The sequence below is a fragment of the Misgurnus anguillicaudatus genome, unplaced genomic scaffold, assembly GCF_027580225.2.
Source record: "Misgurnus anguillicaudatus unplaced genomic scaffold, ASM2758022v2 HiC_scaffold_29, whole genome shotgun sequence".
NCBI classification, from domain to species: domain Eukaryota; kingdom Metazoa; phylum Chordata; class Actinopteri; order Cypriniformes; family Cobitidae; genus Misgurnus; species Misgurnus anguillicaudatus.
Window position 1 is genome coordinate 1488467 of NW_027395279.1, and position 20693 is coordinate 1509159.

At 42.0% G+C, this 20693-nt stretch overlaps 1 protein-coding gene and 1 pseudogene across 3 annotated transcripts in view; both read right to left on the reverse strand.

Annotated features, from left to right (window-relative positions):
• Window positions 1-20693, reverse strand: part of LOC129436729 (protein shisa-6) — a 122907-nt gene that overhangs the window by 62324 nt on the left and 39890 nt on the right. The gene's annotated exons all lie outside the window — the stretch shown is intronic.
• LOC141362896 (uncharacterized) lies at window positions 17032-19043 on the reverse strand (annotated as a pseudogene).

The window sequence follows — 20693 nt, forward strand, 5'->3', positions numbered from 1 at the left end:
ATCTCCTTTCTCTGTTTCTTTTATTTATATCATTTATTGCTTGACACTCTAACAGGAAACCACAATGTAAAAAAATACACAAAAACATATTTACATACATACATAGCTGTGTTTCCATCCCCTGCATTAAACCAAGATCTAAATTAGCGTGGTTAACTGGGGGCCGCAGGGGTCTTCTGCGCACCTCTCTATGGGGCTTTTAAAAGTGACATGACGTCAAGAGTGGGTGGAGAAATTTGCAGAATTCTGTAATTAGAGACGCTCACAGTCGAATCCTTACTGTCCCACTCTTATTAACGACCCCTGTAATTAATGTGTGAAAGGTTTAACTCGGTTAAACTAACACTAATCCATTTAGTCAAGTATGTGTGCACATATTAGTCACACGAATCATGCACACACATTAACATGCAAACTAGAAGGTGACATTCGCTGAAGATGACTGTGGTGCTAAGTGCTCGCTAAAGTATTCAGCGTGGCGTATAATATGTTTCTGTATATGATAAGGTGCTCTGGGTGGTTGTTAAGGCATTGCACTGCGGTTGCTAGGGCATTCCAAGTGGTTTCCAGGGAATTATTGGATGGCTGCCTACAAGCCTTACAAACATCAGAGAGCCCGACCATAAATGACTATGACTCTATTTTTTGCTTGTTTCAACAAAATCTTATGTGCGAATAACTGTGGGTTACCACAATGATTTAAACGGTATATGGGAATGTTTTTATGCGGTTTGCATGGTGGCTGACAGGAGTCACAACATAAACAAATACAGAAATGCGTTGCAAATCCTTGCAACACAAACAAATACATAAATGCGCTGCAAATACTCGCAACACAAATATACAAAAATGTGCTGCAGTCAGAACAAACAACAATGGAAGTGTTTCAGGGTGATCACTAAAAGTGAATTTGAATTTGTTTGTGTTGTAAGGATTTGCAACGCGTTTTTTGTATTTGTTAGGGGTGCGAAGATTTGCAACGCGTTTCTGTATTTGTTTGTGTTGTAAGGATTTGCCACACGTTTTTTTGTATTTGTTTGTGTTGCAAGGATTTGCAACGCGTTTCTGTATTTGTTTGTGTTGTGAGGATTTGCAACGCGTTTTTGTATTTGAATGTGTTGCGAGGATTTGCAACGTGTTTTTGAATTTGAATGTGTTGTGAGGATTTGCAGCATGTTTTTGTATTTGTTTGTGCTGCGAGGATTTGCAACGCATTTTTGTATTTGTTTGTTGTAAGGATTTGCAACAGGTTTTTGTATTTGTTTGTGTTGTGAGGATTTGCAACACGTTTTTGTATTTGTTTGTGTTTGTTGTGAGGATTTGCAACACGTTTTTGTATTTGTTTGTGAGGATTTGCAACACGTTTTTGTATTTGTTTGTGAGGATTTGCTACACGTTTTTGTATTTGTTTGTGTTGTGAGGATTTGCATTGCATTTTTCTATTTGTTTGTGTTTGTTGTGAGGATTTGCAACATGTTTTTGTATTTGTTTGTGTTGTGCGAATTTGCAATGTTTTTGTATTTGTTTGTGTTTGTTTTGAGGATTTGCGACACATTTGTGTATTTGTTTGTGTTGTGAGTATTTGCAATGCATTTTTGTATTTGTTTGTGTTGTATCTGCAATGCGTTTTTGTTTGTGGTGTTAGTATTTGCAACATGTTTTTGTATTTGTTTGTGGTGTGCGAATTTGCAATGCGTTTTTTTTTTGTTGTTTTTTTTTTTTTTGAGGATTTGCAACACTTTTTTGTATTTGTTTGTGTTGTGAGGATTTGCAACACGTTTTTGTATTAGTTTGTGTTGTGAGGATTTGCAACACATTTTTGTATTTGTTTGTGTTTGTTGTGAGGATTTGCAACATGTTTTTGTATTTGTTTGTGTTTTTTGTGAGGATTTGCAACGCGTTTTTGTATTTGTTTGAGTTTGTTTTGAGTATTTGCGACACATTAGTGTATTTGTTTGTGTTGTGAGTATTTGCAATGCATTTTTGTATCTGTTTGTGTTGTATCTGCAATGCGTTTTTGTTCGTGGTTTTAGTATTTGCAACATGTTTTTGTATTTGTTTGTGTTGTGCGAATTTGCAATGCGTTTTTGTATTTGTTTGTGTTTGTTGTGAGGATTTGCAACACGTTTTTGTATTTGTTTGTGTTGTGAGGATTTGCAACCTGTTTTTGTATTTGTTTGTGTTGTGAGGATTTGCAACGCATTTTTTTATTTGTTTGTGTTTGTTGTGAGGATTTGCAACATGTTTTGTATTTGTTTGTGTTGTGCGAATTTGCAATGCGTTTTAGTATTTGTTTGTGTTTGTTGTGAGGATTTGTAACGAGTTTTTGTATTTGTTTGTGTTGTGAGGATTTGCAACGCGTTTTTGTATTTGTTTAAGTTTGTTTTGAGTATTTGCGACACATTTGTGTATTTGTTTGTGTTGTGAGTATTTGCAATGCATTTTTGTATCTGTTTGTGTTGTATCTGCAATGCGTTTTTGTTCGTGGTGTTAGTATTTGAAAAATGTTTTTGTATTTGTTTGTGTTGTGAGGATTTGCAACACGTTTTTGTATTTGTTCGTGTTATGAGGATTTGCAATGCGTTTTTTTATTTGTTTGTGTTGCGTGTATCTGCAGCAGATGTGCTGTCAAACTGATGAAGATTTTTTTTATTTGCTGGTGTTTTTTTTTATCTGCATGTGTTTTTTTCATTGCAGTTGTGTGACTCCCGTAGCCTTGGCCGTTTACACAATGACAGCATATAAGGGTTCTGAAAATGCAAACTTTGCAAAATTTCAAAATTCAAGAACGAAAATGGAAACTACAAAAACTCAAATCTGTAATAATAGTGATTTCATGAGAGTATAACCAAAACAACAATGGCAGCCTACATGACTGTGTTTGTACTGCTCAAGCTACCGAGTTTATTTACGCTGTTGCAACATAGTTTTACAAATTTATCAGCATTTGTATTTATCGCTCAGTAAAAAATGTGTATGTACGCATGTGTGTAGTGTTTCTATACAAAGTAGCATCGCCAACTACTGGCCTGGCACACGTAATACAGCCTATTCAGCCGTCTTCCCGGATTCACGTAAACACAGATCTTTCTGACAGCGTTGTTGTGTCTACATAAACATCTTCATAAATGCAAAAGAATAACTTTCCACTTTTTACCACATTGATGTCGTGTAAACATATCCTTACAAATAAATGAAACTGGATGCAATCTGATGCATCATTCATGTCTAAAGTACAAACTGTGCAAGGTTAATGCCAAAGTTGAATACTTAACATTAGGAGTTTGTTGAAAGGATTTACTATAAGAGCAGCAGTTAGTGATGTCTTTGCAAACACTGCTAATTATAAACTCACATCACCAGGAAATGAGGTCAAAGAAAATGAACTCAATACTGTTACGGTGGTTTAACCAGCACTCATTAACAATTGTTATATGTGCGAATAAAGTAGTGTGACTTTAAAAGACAAAGAGAAATGAGAAAATTAAATACTGCCCCTCTCACAAGCTTTCACTGAACAATCACAGGTGATTTTATTGCTGCGAAATTTATTAAACCATAATTGAGAGTTGTCTGCAAGTGTCTCGTCGTATAATCTCACAGCTAGCCCTCGAAAGCAATGTAAATGTCATCAAATCTCCACATCTTATGTTGAAATGTGCCACGGCACCTCACAACCGCTCTAACGGGCCGATAAACGCTTGATTTACATTCTCAAGGTCTCATGTAATGAGGTCATTAACATGTAGTCGATGTCTGCGATATTAGGACGTCTGCAGTGTAACAGCCTGAAGCGTTTAAGTGAAGGAGAAACAAGCAGCTGATCTGCTCAAGAAGGTCATGACCGCACACTTCTGTGCTCATTGGGATGTGTGCCGACCCTGATTATAATCATACAATATCCTCCATTCTGTACGACAGGGCTTTAGTGAAGGAACAGGATTGGACATGCTGTTTTTCGTACGTGTGGTGGTTTAACTTTGATTTCAACAACTTAAAACCTGAGCAATGGTTGTGCATATCCAAAACATACCCACTTGTTTCTCCCAAACAGCAGTGAGATGAAAGTGGAATCAATTAGAGACTTTCACTTGCATAATGTATGAAATAACTTTAGATTTAAGAAATCTGTGCTCAGGTTTGCAAAAACACCGAAGTCTGCATTTAACTCAAACATTTCTCATTTCTTCAAGCATTAAAATCTGCCAAAACGAAATGATCAGATGTATTTTATCCACCTGAGCCGGACTGCTTCATAAATTCAGGCCATGAGTCTCACAATCACCCAGGCTTCCCCATAGACTCACAATTCAAACAACCTGAGTTTTTCTTTCCTCCTGTAAAATAAATGCGTCACACAAAGTATGGCCAGTCCATAAAACGGCAAAGAAACAGCCTGGAGGTAGTGATTTATATCCACTTGAGTTTGCACAGAGCTTTATACCAAAACCATAGGCAGTAACAAACAGCAGTAGAGCAAAACGGACAGTAACTCTTTACGTACACACAAAACAATATTAAATGCAGAAATTACTTCAATATGCATCAATTACATTTTCAAACTATCAAAAACGTTGTAAATGTCAAATTGATTTGTTGACTATTTGACTATACAGCACATTTAATATATTCTGAGTGTTTTAAAGTTTGATAGTATTTCTATATCTAGTGAAACGATCGTCATTTTCATCAAAAGTACTTTTAAAGAACCAACTTCTTGTCTTGCACTAGCTGTGTGATGCACCAGCGCGACCTTACATATTACGTAATCACGTGGAAAGGTCACGCATATGTGAAATGCCCACTTGTGGACCATACTAACGAAGACATTAATTAGTACAGACTGATCTCACGGAAAGTCGTGTTATAGTCACGCAAAATTTGCTATTTATTTGTGTCCATGGCACGAAATTCTGCTGTTTTTGTGCCTTGAGCACGAATGTCTTTTTCGTGTACCCACAAAAATTTAAATAAATAGTTTTTTCGTCCGTTGCATGTCTTTCTTTTTCGTTTCATTTTATGTACACTGTAAAAAAATTCCGTAGAAATTGCAGCTGAGTTGCCGGTAACTTACCGTAGATTTAAATTAATTAAATTTAAATTTCGTTCAAAGTTAAATGAACATTAAACATTTACAAGTCTTTGTCTTTACAGAGTAAAAAAACAAAAAAAAAAAAACAGCATCAAGCAAAACATTCTTGGAAACAAAATCTGAAGCAAAAAACAGAAAATGGTTGATGATGATTTCTGGTTCACAGAATGCTTTGCATGAGGCTGTTATTGTATAGTTTTATTCTGTAAAGATAAAGACTTGTTAATATTTAAAATTTATTTAACTTTGAACAAACTCTTGCCAGTAAATAACATACATTTAAATCTACGGTAAATTACCGGCAACCCAGCTGTAATAACATTGTAATTTCTACGTTTTTTTACAGTATATTGTTTTCTCATTGTTTTATTCTATTTTCTTACCATTGTTGCTTTGGGTTTGAATCACTTTCTGTTACATTTTTAGACATTCTAACCCAAACCCCAACTCCAGACGAGAATAGTTTTAAAAGCGAAAGAAAAACATGTAGAAACCAATACATAAAAGAACATCCTAACCCAAACCCCAAATCTAACCCCAACCGCAAGCGACAATGAGTTAAAATAGAAAAAGAAAACAATACATAATATGACACGAAAACTGTGCCAACGACCAGAAAAATTATTTACAGAAATTTGTGCGAGTAATACACGAAAAAGACATTGGTGCTTAAGGCATGAAAATTCTTGCCATGGACATGAATAAATGAATCAAATTTTGTGTGACTATAACATGACTTCCGTGAGATCATGTTGAATTAGTATAATTCCTCATACACTAAAAAATCTCTTTAGCGATAGTAGTCACTGAAGCGATAGTTTCGCATACTTAATAAAAAATCAGTAGAAATTTAAATGTTATTGCAGCTGGGTTGCCGGTAATTTACCGTAGATTTCAATTTATGCTATTTACTGGCAAGAGTTTGTTTAAAGTTAAATACATTTGAAATATTAACAAGTCTTTATCTTTACAGAATAAAACTATAGGGCTTATTCGATCTACGTCATCAATGTTCGCGGCGGCCATATTGTTGACATAAAACTGTCAGTCTGTCAATTGACAAGCGAGGCAGCGTGGGTATTATGCATGGTATTATCGGTGTAATTTTTTTTAAAACCGCGCGATGGTGTGTGGTGTAATACACGTATGTTCTAACAACAGCAAAAAGAACCCCGGAATTAGTTTTTATGCGATACCGACTGTCAGAAAACATGAAAGGAGACAGGAGTTGAACCAGCGAAGGAGAGACTCCCAACAGCAAAGTCTGTCCCCATAATTTTACCACAGGTAACGTTAGGGATATATGCCTCACAGCCAAGTCTGTCCCCATAATTTGATCACATATGTTTAGCTGTAAGCAGTGGCTGAAACTGCTCTTTCAAATAAGCTGCCATAAATTGAGACAGTTATTAAATTAGTATTAATAACTATATGAACATAATAATAGGTCTGGCATTGATACTAGGTAGGGAATTAAGGGCCGTTTACATAGTTTTGAAAATCGTTTTATATTAAAGAGAATAGCGGAGCTCACACCAAAACTATAACGTTAACGATACAGATACAATGAACGACATCATTGGGATCACTTTCTGAGCGATTTTTCCCACCTGATGAAGGATAAACCATTGATAGCATTAAAATCTATTTGAACTTCAAGTGCACAAGCACTTAAAATGACAGTGAAGCTCATTGCTGAGGTCTATAACATTAGATTACCTCCAGTTGCTGTGAAAATTGACTACGTAATGCTTTTTAATCTATTACATTAACTAACTGTTATGCCAAAAGGTAAGAGATTACACAAACTATTAGATTCACTGTTTAGAGTTACGCGAAACGCAGCGTGTTGAGGACATCTGCAAAAGTTTTTATTACAAGCAATATTAAAGGCAAGTGATTTGCGCGAGTGCCGTAAGCGAATTAGCATAAACGTATTGTTTGGTGATGTGGACGATGATATAGTTATCGTTATAGTTATAATGTGAACGGCCCTTCAGTGCTTGTATGATGAATGCGGATACTGTATGAACGATATAGTTATAAATATCCGGATAAGTTACGGCTGGCAATAAGGACGGATCTTTACTTAAGGCTATTGGGTCTATTTGATATTGTTCCACAATAATCAAGCTCATCTTCTCTTAATACAGACGAGATTAAGCCATTAGGCTACTGCTCCCCTCGACTCAAATCTACGTGCGGCTAGGGGCAGGACAGATGTTATGTCAACAAGATGGCCGCGGCTAGCGACTTCCGGTGTTTGCGAATAAGCCCTATACAATAACAGGCAAAGCATTCTGGGAGCCAGAAATCATCATCAACCTTTTTCTGTTTTTTTTTTCAGATTTTGTTTCAGATTTTGATGCCTTTTTTTAGTTTTACTCTTTAAAGACAAAGACTTGTAAATGTTTAATGTTCATTTAACTTTGAACAAAATGTTGCCATTAAAAAAACATAAATTTAAATCTACGGTAAGTTACCGGCAACCAGCTGCAATTTCTACAGATTTTTTTTACAGTGTACAAAGCTGTCACTGGGACAGTACCCTTTAAAAAGGGTCCTAATATGTACCATTTTGGTACAAATGTGTAACTTTGGACTGCCAATATGTACATTTGAAGTACTAATATTCACTTTTTGGGTACAAAGGTGTACCTTATTGAAAGGGTACTGTCCCAGTGACAACTTTTTGTACCTTTATTTCTGAAAGTGTAGTGGTACACTTCCACAGTTTGAGGTGCTTGATGTCCACAACACGGACAAGAGTCAACGCTACATTGGTCGCATTTCTTCAGCTGCATGTATTTTTTTATTTATTTGTGGCATCCTCAGGTCCCATGGCCTTGTGGGATAGAAAAGTGTTCATGTGGTGCATACTGAGAAATCTTGGCAGAAGCATATTATCACTTTATTTTGTTGCATACTATAGTGAAAAGTAACGTCTCGGTTACGGATGTAACCCTCGTTCCCTGAAGGAGGGAACGGAGACGTCACGTCGTGACCGACGAATTGGGAGCTCGCTTAGAGAGACCAATCTGCTTCGAATACTACTAAAACGCCAATGAACTTGGCATTGAGATATTTGCATAATGCTGGCGCCGCCCCGCCAGGTGCGTATATAAGGCGCACGTGCAAATAGGGAAATCAGCTTCTGTTCGCTGAGAAAGCCGGAAGGTGACCGGCCTAAACAGCAGGTGGCAGCACCTGTGGCGACGGGACGTGACGTCTCCGTTCCCTCCTTCAGGGAACGAGGGTTACATCCGTAACCGAGACGTTCCCTTTCAGTCGGTCACTACGACGTCACGTCGTGACCGACGAATTGGGAAACCCTACTAAAACGCCACTAGGGGCTGACCTCTTCCAGTGTCTGCATAAAGCCCTCCGGTTCCACTTAAGGATAGGAGAATTAGGTTTTAAGGCAGAAGGCCGGGCACTAGATGTTCCTTTAACCCCACAGTAGTGCCAGCGACTGGGAAGCGCCCTAACTGAGCGGTATAGGGACGCTGCGGAAGCCACCGCCCCGTTAAGGGCTAATGGTGGACGAAAGTCAACCGTAGTTGAGGTATAAATGACAGCCGTGGCTGTGTAAGCAAAGCAGTGCTCTGCTAAGGGAAACGTGGGCTAGTTGGATTAACCCCACGGAATAATACTCACAAAGGAACCCGTTGGGACACAATGTGGGGCCCTGGCCAAACACGTAGGTTCGTAAGAATACAACTAGTGAAAGGCTGACAGCCAATGCTCCGCAACAAAGGCTGTCAAGGCAGTGGAGAGAGCAAATCAAACCATTACGCATTTTTGCTCTGTTAGCCTTCCATACTGAAAACTCAATTTAGAGCCTCAGTCGGAGGCTGCAAGCCGACTTGCGAGTCTGCTCTCCGTGTCCTCCCTGGTGAGGACAGAACACGAGAGGATACAGGCTCGATACGAACATTATAGAATCTAATGAACGTATTAGGTGTCGCCCAACCAGCAGCTCTACAGATGTCTGTTAGCGAGGAACCACGAGCTAATGCCCAAGATGAGGCAACACTCCGAGTGGAGTGCGCTCTCAAATTAAAGGGGCAAGGAATGCCCTGCACATTGTAAGCTAGGGCGATAGTATCAACTATCCAATGAGACATCCTCTGCTTAGTGACAGCTTTCCCTTTCTGCTGGCCACCATAACAAACAAAGAGCTGGTCTGAGGTCCTGAAGCTTTGCGTGCGGTCCACGTAGAATCGCAGTGCGCGTACGGGGCACAACAAAGCCTCGGTTGGGTTTGCCTGCTCCAAAGGCAATGCTTGCAAGCTCACCACTTGATCTCTAAAGGGAGTAGTGGGAACTTTGGGCACGTAGCCTGGTCTGGGTCTCAAGGTCACGCTCGAGACAGAAGGACCAAACTGAAGGCACGAATCGTCAACAGAGAATGCATGTAAATCCCCTATTCTCTTCACCGAGGCCAATGCTAGTAGGGTCAGAGCCTTCATGGATAGAAGCTTCAGACTCGCAGACTGCAAAGGCTCGAACGGAGGACTCTGTAGCGCTTTCAGCACCATGGACAGGTCCCAGGGAGGAATAGAAGGAGGGCGCGAGGGGTTTAGCCTGCGAGCGCCTCTCAGGAATCTAACAACCAAATCATGCTGGCCCACTGATCTGCCGTTAATAAGTGAGTGATGCGCAGAGGACGCATCACTCCATACCGAGAAAAGAGATCCTCTGCGTGGGGCAGAGTTTGCTCTTTTCCCAGTTGACCCGAAGACCCAAACGGGCGAGATGTTGAAGTGTTAGATCTCTGTGTTCGCACAGCGTCCGCCGAGAATGCGCTATTATAAGCCAATCGTCGAGGTAAGCCAGAATGCGAACACCGCTCTCTCTGAGGGGCTTTAACGCCGCCTCTACCACTTTCGTGAACACACGGGGAGAGAGAGACAGCCCGAACGGTAGTACTTTGTATTGGTATGCCCGCCCCTCGAACGCAAACCGGAGAAACGGTCGGTGACGAGGGAAAATGGACACATGAAAGTACGCGTCTTTCAGGTCTATCGCTGCAAACCAATCTTGGGGGCGTATTGCACTGAAAATTTGTTTCGGTGTAATCATCCTGAAAGACCTCTTCTGAAGAGATTTGTTCAGGACACGCAAATCCAAAATCGGTCGTAACCCGCCGCCTTTCTTGGGTACTATGAAATACGGGCTGTAGAAGCCCGATCTCATCTCGGTAAGAGGGATCGGCTCGATCGCGTCCTTCGCCAGCAGGACTTCGACCTCTGCACGCAGTACATGTGCAACGGACGCTTTCACCGTGGTGAAACGTATGCCCGCAAATTTGGGAGTGTGCCGATTGAATTGAATTTCGTAACCGAGGCGGATCGTGCGTAAAACCCAACGAGACGGACTGGGAAGCTGAAGCCAAGCCCCCAGGGACCGTACGAGAGGAATTAACGGCACTACCGGTGTACCCGCGGCGGGGCAGCGAGGCGGGACAGGCGGGACTGCCGGTGCGTCTGCCGTGACAGCATAAGCATCTACAGTATGTGTGTGTGTGACACTGACCTGAGCCCGCTGAGGTAAACGGTCGTCCGGTCTCCTCAGCTGAGGACGCAGACTCCGAAGGGGTTGCTGGTGGTCCGGTCTCCGAAGAGGAGAGCTCGAACTCCTCAGAACACCCACTGGCGACAGAGGAGAGGGAGGAAGAGCATCTGACTGCCCGCTCACATCTCTCTCGATCCTCTGGAGACCTGGAGAAGGAATAGGAATGCACTCTTTTTGTGGTTTTGTGGGTGCCGGCTGAGAAGCCGGCGGAACAGAAACAAAACGAAACAAAAGATTTTCCACCCGGCCCTCTACCGGTGGAAGGAGCGGTGCCGTCACCGTCTCCCGTAGAGTGATCCCATCCAACTCCAGGTCGCCCGTCTCAGGGCCGCTTCGATTTCCGTTTGCCACGGGAAGCGGGTGGTGCGGGCGGGGCGGGCTGCCGACGGCTGTTCCCTCTCCGTGGTCTAGAAGACGTTCTAGCGGGGGGGGCGGAGGCAGCCGCCGGAGGGCGCCCTCGGCGAGGAGCAGACGGGGCCGCCGGCGCTGGGGGGCGAGATGCAGGTCGCTTGCGCCGGGGCATGATCTGAGCGATCGCTTCCGTCTGCTTCTGGGCGGCGGAGAACTGCTGGGCAAACGACTCCACCGACTCGCCGAACAGGCCTGCCTGGGATACGGGCGCATCCAAGAACTTGTTCTTTTCTGCATCCGACATGTCAGCCAGACAGAGCCACAGATGGCGTTCCTGGACCACCATCGTGGACATCGCACGACCGATCGCCTGTGCCGTGACCTTCGTAGCACGGAGGGCCAGATCCGTAGCGGCCCGGAGCTCCGAAAGCACAGGCGAGTCGTGTCCTCCCTCGTGCAGATCTCTCAAGGCCTTGGCCTGGTGGACCTGCAGCAACGCCATAGCGTGCAGGGCTGAAGCCGCCTCTCCACATGCATGATAGGCAGCCCCCGTTAAACCGGAAGACTGTCTGCAAGCACGGGAGGGGAGGGCTGGGCGATCCTTCCAGGTGGAAGCGGTGGCCGGACACAATTGCATCACAACCGCACGCTCCACGGGGGGGATTCCCGTATAGCCCTTAGCGGCTCCATCGGTGAGGGAGGTGAGGGGGGAGGGCTGAAACGGCCGTAAACGGGTAGAATACGGCGACCTCCAGGTCCTGGTCAGCTCCTCGTGCACCTCGGGGAAGAAAGGCACCGGCGGAGAGGGTTGTGAAACCCGGGCAGCTCCAAAGAACCAATCATCCAGGCGGGACGGCTCGGGCTGTGGGGGGTGAACCCACTCCAACCCGACGGTCTCCGCCGCTCGAGAGAGCACGGCCACCATCTCTGGATCGAAATCCGGCGTCACGACCCGTCCGGAAGGGGGGAGGACATCCAGATCCTCAGAGGTAGAGGGCCCACCCTCGGATGCTGCGGTCTCCGTGGACCCGGAGGGAGGCACGACAGATCCAACAGACATCGTAGAACACGACTCTGAAGTTTCCATCGGCGCATCAACTGGCTGTGGATGAGGAGGCTGAGAGGCAGAGGACGAATCCCCTGCCCGGTTCAGCACAGTGATGCGGAGATCATCCTTCGAGAGCTTCACAGCCGCACCGTGGCGGCGATCAGAGCTCGTCGGACGTGGGTTGCGTTTTTCCCGGAGGAAAGACAACCGTCTCCGCAAATCCACAAGGGACATGTTCTCGCAGTGAGAACACTTACCCCCAGCGAACGCTGCCTCAGCGTGCTCGATGCCCAAGCACGAAAGACAACGCTCGTGACCGTCCTTCGGACCCATATACTTCCCGCATCCAAGATCGCACGGACGAAAAGACATCCTGAAAAGGACGCTTATGTCCGGATATACGAGAGAGTGGCTGCCTTTAACAAGGCACAAAGCTCTCTCGTATCACTCTTTTAGGGAAATTCACTCAGATGCTCAGTTGATGATGCGCACAGGGAAGGCAACGCACACACTAAACTCAAAACAAACAAAAAAGATGCAGAGCCTGTGGAATACTGCGAAGCGTCCGCTGTGGTACTGCCAGTCCAACCAACTTCCGCAATCGATCCCAACAGAGTGAAGTAGCTTCTCAGTAGCAGATACTGCCGGCTTTCGAAGCGATAAAAAGCTGATTTCCCTATTTGCACGTGCGCCTTATATACGCACCTGGCGGGGCGGCGCCAGCATTATGCAAATATCTCAATGCCAAGTTCATTGGCGTTTTAGTAGTATTCGAAGCAGATTGGTCTCTCTAAGCGAGCTCCCAATTCGTCGGTCACGACGTGACGTCGTAGTGACCGACTGAAAGGGAACAGATATTTTTCTGTACTGATGTGTTTTGAAAATAATCAAATACTTCAGAGTCATTCCAGGCCCACTATCTACATTGATTTTATATATCTATACACGTTTACAAAGCCAGTACTTACAGTATATGCACTACACAATAAGTATACAAGCGTTGAAAATGTTTTAACATTAAAAGATCTGCAGTCCAGACAAGTGTGTGAGTTTCTTCTGTGTACTTTACTTTCATTTAAAGAGAACAGAAGTTGTTTAACTAGAACACACACACAGGTATATGACGCCACCTGCTAACACTAATCTGCGTGTAAAATAAGGCAGGTATATTTACCCTTCACAAGCGCGTAATATTGCCCCAGTATCAGCTTCTCACGATCTAGTTCACAGTCTCTGCATTGCAGAAAACACTGACCCTAATAGAGACGAGTGCGTGCGTGTGTGCGTTTGTGCATGTGTGTGTGCGTGCATATGTGAATGTCTGAGTTGAAATTTGATTTTTTCTGATGTTTCTTCATAGCTCAACAAACTTATATTGTATTAAAGTATCAACTTTGTTTCTTTCAAAACATAAAACGCAAAGCTTATCATTTAAAGTAAGAAAAGTTTGAGTATTAAAACATTTAATTGAAGACTTAAGGAGTTTAAGTTCTACATTTAAGCATTTATCAAATACTTTTATTTAAAGCAACTTGTAAAATAAGGAAAACAATAAAGTGATTCATCTTGGATCTTGGTAAATCTGAGAAACAAGAGACAGACGTCTCAGCAAATTTGAATTTGCTCCCTATTTGATCTCATCGCTGTAAGAAAAACAAGTAAGATATTAAAAAGATCTCATTTCAGATTTCCCTTTCCTTTCATATAAATGCATCTCCGTTTTGAATGTTCAGTATTTGGGTCAAGGACGGTTCTTGCAAGCTATAGAAGGGTGGGCTGGCAGATATCCTGGGTGGGCAATTATATACATATATATACATATACTGCAGGATCTCTTAAACCTAAATAAAATTACATCCTAATTTCTAATTCTAATCGACTGACTTCAGGACTTCAGTCTCCTTAAAAAAAGCTCAAGATGTGTTTCGTGCCAAGAGAGGTCACACTAAATACTTACTGATGCCTGAAGAAGACATTTAGTTCTGAAAATGGTTTTGTTTTTAATTTTGTGTACATAATTATCAGTATTTACACACAAGATTATGATGAGATTAATGTATTTGCACAAACTTAGATTCAAATTTATTTAAAAACAATGTTTTTGCATGGCATATTAACAAGCTGAAAAAAAGGAATGAATTATTAGGTTGCTGTTTTATGCATTAATAAAAAAGCGATTAATCAAACTGCAAAAAAAATATATAAAGAAAGCAGCAACACTGAAACAGTTAATGACTCACTTCTGCGACAGTATATACTGATAAGTCTGACTTTGATCTGAACGCTGTTGTTTATGATGAGTACAACAACTGTGAACAACAATTGTGAACAATTTGCACCAAAAATTAATTTAAACACCACTTATTGGCCATTACATTCATCTGCTCAACAGGCACGGCAAAAATAATGCGTATAAAGTAATCTGATGCAATGTGAACCGATCTAAATCTAATGCTGTCATCAACGCATTTTCGCATTTCATTTTGATCATGATCATTTTAAATTTAATTGTAAAGGGTCATGTTTGCTCCCTTATCTTGAATGTAGGCGGCATTTTTATTCGTCTTGGTTGCATTTCTGCCCAAAGACCTCAGTAATTGCTTATCCTGAGATGCGAAAGGACCATCCATCATTAAATGACTTCTAAATGGACTTAAATGACCGAGACGGTGCATTTAAATTTAAGTAAAGTCCTGTAACGTGATTTTGGGGAATTAAGGTGAAGGGAGACGGATTGTGTGGAAAATAGAGTTTGTTCCAGGTCATCAGAAATAACTGAAGCTAAAAGCTACACATTGCACAGAAGTCATTCTGCTTTAACATCTCGTGTGTCAGTCAGATTCTCCGCTACAGACATGAGTCGAGAGTGTAAAGTGATGTTGCTTTCCGCCAATAAAAAACTAATATTTTCTAGTTCTGTTGATTGGTTAGGTCTGTTGACAGCCCGTCCTTAAAACGTTAACATAGCCAACCTCAGATCGCTTTTAACCAATGTATAATAAAATAAAATATGTATGATGTCTTTGACTAAATTTAAATTGGACGGGCAAGACCTTGCCCGTGCCTACTGCCATGATTTGGGTCAGCACAGATTGTGTCCTTGGGGTTTCAATTCGGTGAAGCACGTTCACATGTAACTCCTTATCTTTCTCACTTCTTTATAAGCGCAAAAGTTAATTCTCTACATAAAGCTGACCACCTCATTTCTTTTCAGGTCAGCGGCTATATTTATTTTCGGCTACGTCTCTGTTTGGCCGTTCTGTGATTGATCTACTACATAAGTGAGAGAGATTGATGCAAGTGATGAAACAGACCAGAGACAATGATGAAACTCAAGGTTTGTGTATGAATCGGACACGACGCTATATCCTTCAATAAACCAACACGTGAGAAACACGATCACTGAAACTTTAACAAATGCTAATATCATGAAAAATTATACTGTTGACTTCATAAAAAATGAAAAGTAATGTTTTGAAAAAGTAAAAGTATCTTATTATTTAGCTCACACACTGCAGTACTGACATCCAGGAACAGTTCATGCCAGAATGACCTGGTTTTAATGCCCAGCACGCGCACAGTACGTGTGGTGTTTGAGTGGACGCTGATGAGACCATGAGCTCAATTAATTTCACAGTGGGTGCAGAACAGCACGCTCGGGCAGAAAATCAACTTCCAGCGGCGTCCGTGCATCCTAAAGCCCCTTCTGTTTAGATGACCACCTCCTTTATAGCTAAACACAAACCATACAGGACAACAAACATGAGAGAAAGTGGATCAATGCTAGCTATGCGGGTCTGTTACACTTTGCCTGCATACCTATTAAAGAAACACACTTTTTTATCAGTAAGTTGCTGTGCATTTAGATGTGATGTAGAGGAACTGTATGTGTGGATCATTTTCTTTGACGTCACATCGCAGCAGTGCAATTATGGGCTGTTTGTGTTGGGGATGAGAGACTGCTGACTGAAGATCTGTCATTATCATCATCATCAGGGGAGAAAACAAGACAGATCCCTAAACCCCGTCGTCTTTAAATCTATAGCAGCAAACTCAGCATTGATTAGGTGACTGCTGTGAACTATAGCACAGAAACACTGAGAGTCTATACATGACTTTCTGCTTCTTATATATAGTCTACAAGTGTCCTACTGCAATACAACTCCTCCTGTTCTGTTTCTCCTCTCTTTCTCATTTTCTCCTCTTGTTCTGTTTCTCCTTTCTCATTCTCTTCTCCTCCCCTCTCTTTGCCTACTCCTCCTTTCGTTCTGTTTCTCCTCTCTCATTCCCTCCTCCTCTCTTTCTGTTTCTCCTCTATCATTCTCTCCTCATTCTCGCTTTCTATTTCTCCTTTGTCATTCTTTCTTCCCCCTTTGTTCTGTTTCTCCTCTCTTGTTCCCTCCTATCGTTCTCTTTCTCCTCTCTCATTCTCTTCTCCTTTCGATTTGTTTCTCCTCTCTCATTCTTTCTTCCCCCTTTGTTCTGTTTCTCCACTCTCATTCTCTGCTCCTCCTCTCCCATTACCTCCTCCTCCTCTCATTCTGTTTCTCCTCTCTGATTCTCTCTTCCTCCTCTCGTTCTGTTTCTCTGCTCGCATTCCCTCCTCCTTTTGTTCTGTTTCTCCTCTCTCATTCTCTCATCCTTTTCTCTTTCTGTTTCTCCTCTCTCATTCTCCCTCCTCCTTTCATTCTGTTTCTCCTCTCTCATTCCCTCCTCCTCCTTTCATTCTGTTTTTCCTCTCTCATTCTCTCCTGCCCCTCTCTCATTATCTCCTTCTCCCATTCTGTTTTTCTTTTATCATTCTCTCCTCCTCCTCTCATTCTGTTTCTCCTCTCTCATTCTCCTCTCTCTTTCTCTTTTTTTTCCTCTAGTTCTGTTTCTCCTCTCACATTCTCTCCTCCTCCTCTCGTTTTGTTTCTCCTCTCACATTCCCTCCTCCTCCTCTCGTTCTGTTTCTCCTCTCTCATTCCCTCCTCCTCCTCTTGTTCTCTTTCTCCTCCCTCATTCTCTCCTCCTCCTCTTTCATTCTCTCCTCCTCTTGTTATGTTTCTTCTTTCTCATTCTCTCCTCTAGTTCTCTTTTTGTTTATCCTCTCTCATTCTCTCCTCCTCCTCTAGTTCTGTTTCTCCTCTCTCATTCTCTTCTCCTCCTCTCATTGCTCCTCCTCCTCTCGTTCTGTTTCTCCTATCTCATTCTCTCCTCCTCGTCTCATTCTGTTTCTCCTAGCTCATTCTCTCCTCCACCTCTCGTTTGTTTCTCCTCTCTCATTCCCTCCTCCTCCTCTCTCATTCTCTCCTCCTCCTCTAGTTCTGTTTCTCCTCTCTCATTCCCTCCTCCTCCTCTCTCATTCTCTCCTCCTCCTCTAGTTCTGTTTCTCCTCTCTCATTCCCTCCTCCTCCTCTTTCATTCTCTCATCCTCTTGTTCTATTTCTTCTCTCTCAATCTTTCCTCCAGTTCTCTTTCTGTTTATCCTCTCTCATTCTTCCTTCCCCCTCTTGTTCTGTTTTTCATCTCTTTCTCATTCTCTCATCATCCTCATATCCTGTTTCTCATCTCTCTTGTTCTCTTCTCCTCTCTCATTCTCTCCCCCTCCTCATCTTGTTCTGTTCCTCCTCTTTCATTCTCTTCTCCTCCTCTCTCATTCGGTCCTTCTTCTCCTCTTGTTCTATTTGTCCTCTCTCATTCTCTCCACCTCCTCTCGTTCTGTTTCTCCTCTCTCGTTCTCTCCTCCTCCTCTCGTTCTGTTTCTCCTTTCCCATTCTCTCATCCTCCTCTCTCATTCCCTCCTCATCCTCTCATTCTGTTTCTCCTCTCTCATTCCCTCCTTCTCCTCTTGTTCTGTTTCTCCCCTCTCATTCTCTTCTCCTCCTCTTGTTCTGTTTCTCCTCTCTCATTCTCTCCTCGTCCTCCTCCTCTTCTTCTCTGTCATTCTCTCCTGCTTTTCTCTTTCTGTTTCTCCTCTCTCATTTTCTCTTCCCCCTCTTGTTCTGTTTTTCATCTCTTTCTCATTCTCTTTCATCATCCTCATATCCTGTTTCTCATCTCTCTTGTTCTCATCTCCTCTCTCATTCTCTCCCCCTCATCCTCTCATTCTGTTCCTCCTCTTTCATTCTTTTCTCCTCCTCTCTCATTCGCTCCTCCTCCTCCTCTAGTTCTGTTTCTTCTCTCTCATTCTCTCCTCCTTTTCTCTTTCTGTTTCTCCTCTCTCATTCTCTCTTCCCCTCTTGTTCTGTTTTTCATCTCTTTCTCATTCTCTTTCATCATCCTCATATCCTGTTTCTCATCTCTCTTGTTCTCTTCTCCTCTCTCATTCTCTCCCCCTCCTCCTCTCATTTGTTCCTCCTCTGTCATTCTCTTCTCCTCTCTCATTCTCTTCTCCTTCTCTCTCATTCTCTCCTCTTTTTATCTTTCTGTTTCTCCTCTCTCATTCCCTCCTCCTCCTCCTCCTCTCGTTCTGTTTCTCCTCTCTCATTCTCTTCTCCTCTTCTTGTTCTGTTTCTCCTCTCTCATTCTCTCCTCCTCCTCCTCTCTCAGTCCCTCCTCCTCCTCTTGTTCTGTTTCTTCTCTCTCATTTTCTCCTTCTTTTATCTTTCTGTTTCTCCTCTCTCATTCTCTCTTCCCCTCTTGTTCTGTTTTTCATCTCTTTCATCATCCTCATATCCTGTTTCTCCTTTCTCATTCTCTTCTCCTCCTATCTTAAGTTTTTATCAAGTCTGTTTCTATGCTGTCAATATATCTTGGACACGGACACGGTTATTACATGAGAAATAATTTCAGAATTCCATCTTGTTTTATTTGTTCAGGAACGCCATGTATAACAGAATTATTCCCAATCCATTTCAATCCTCTCAGCACCCTGACAGAGCTGTTCTGTTCCATCTGTTTGGATATTTCGAAGCTGTTTTCCCCAAGTTTGAGGTTCAGCAGTCTGTGTCTGGAGGTTAGCGCAGGAAACTGCTTGTTATTCAGGAACATTCAGGTTGTGTGCGAGTACATTTACTGTTGGCAAGCTGTGTGTCTGTGAATGCTTGTAGTAGACAACCACTAGTCTATAAACTAAACATAAAAAAATTATCCTGTCAATTTTTGCAAAAAATAACTAGAACTTCTAGTTTCTAGAAGTGTCTGTTAAAAATATGAACATTATGGTAATGTTTTTCTTAACCACAAATTGTGCCAAATTTGTGGTAGTTAATACATCATCATTTTGATATGTACTTTGTACAACTTTATCATCAATGACATTTTATGATAGGTGAAATTCTGGGGGCGGTTAGACAGCCAACTCTCTCTCTCTCTCTCTAAACATTTGTTATAGTGCTCTCCATCACAAAGTTCACTTCATGAATAATTCATGACATTTATTAATGAGCTTATGGAGGACAGTAAAGAGATGCAGAGAGAGACACACTCCTCTTTTATGAAATAGAAAAAGTTTGTGTGTTTATGTGCCTGCCCCCAAAATGTATCATTAAATCACTGACCTGTATGACTTTCAAACTAAACAGCTTGTATTAAAAAACAACACCGCCTCTTCTCTAAACGATCTGTTATATCAGTTAGTGTTCACTGTGTAGGCTATAGAAACGCACATTTCTGCAACTTCACAAAAACAAAATTTCCCATAAAACTAAGCTCATAAAAGAAGCAACAACAGTTAAACTGACTCATAAAACTGATTTGAAATGCCGTGCACCTCCATGATGATAAATCATAACGCACATGTGAAAATGTGAAGGACACTGTGTTATAATCTTGTGTTACAGACCATATGGTGATGATGTCATCAGCCTAGCCTTGACCTGACCTCCTTTAAAAAGTTCAGACACTTGTGATGTCACATCTTAGCAGACAGTATAGTGATACAATGTAACAGAGTCCAGAGAACTGATAACATAACAATAGATATTTCATGCGTGGCATCATATGGTTATCAATGCATTGATCTATACTGTTAAACCACTACTAGTAGGTAATCTGTTGAATCTATGTGAATTGTAGATAAGGGATGATTAAGGATGCCGTGATAGACATTTTCACTATTATGAGTATCCGTAAACAACATTAGTTTTTATTCTTTCATAGTTCAGTAACAACATAATAATAGTAAACAACATCTATATTCAGTGGAGTACTGTGTTGCTATCAGACCAGAGAGATTGAGAGAGCGAGCGAGCAAGAGAGAGAGAATTGCGCATGCACGCTGCATTAGTTTATGCTTCTCTCCTCACACCATGCACACAGCTATCAGAATTCAGACAGCATCAGTGACCAGGCGTACACGGATACACATGCATGCACAAACACAGTCTGATATGACAATGTAAGTTAATAAATCTCAATGCTGAATAATGTAACATCTACAGAGCGCTCCAGTGCCAGAATAAAACTAAAGGACATTTGTGCTCCTTTATTCAACTTTAAACTCACAACAAATCTAACTTAACCAATCAGAGCGCTACTCCTAAAGGCAACATTATATTAGCGTAAACCAATAAATCTGAAGGTAATGCATGGTCAGTAAGGGTCACATAAGTAAGCCGTTATGTAATACAGTATGCCCTAAATGTTCATTTATACCTGGGAGGAAAAGATGGAACGAAGGAAGGACAGCAATGTTCTCAG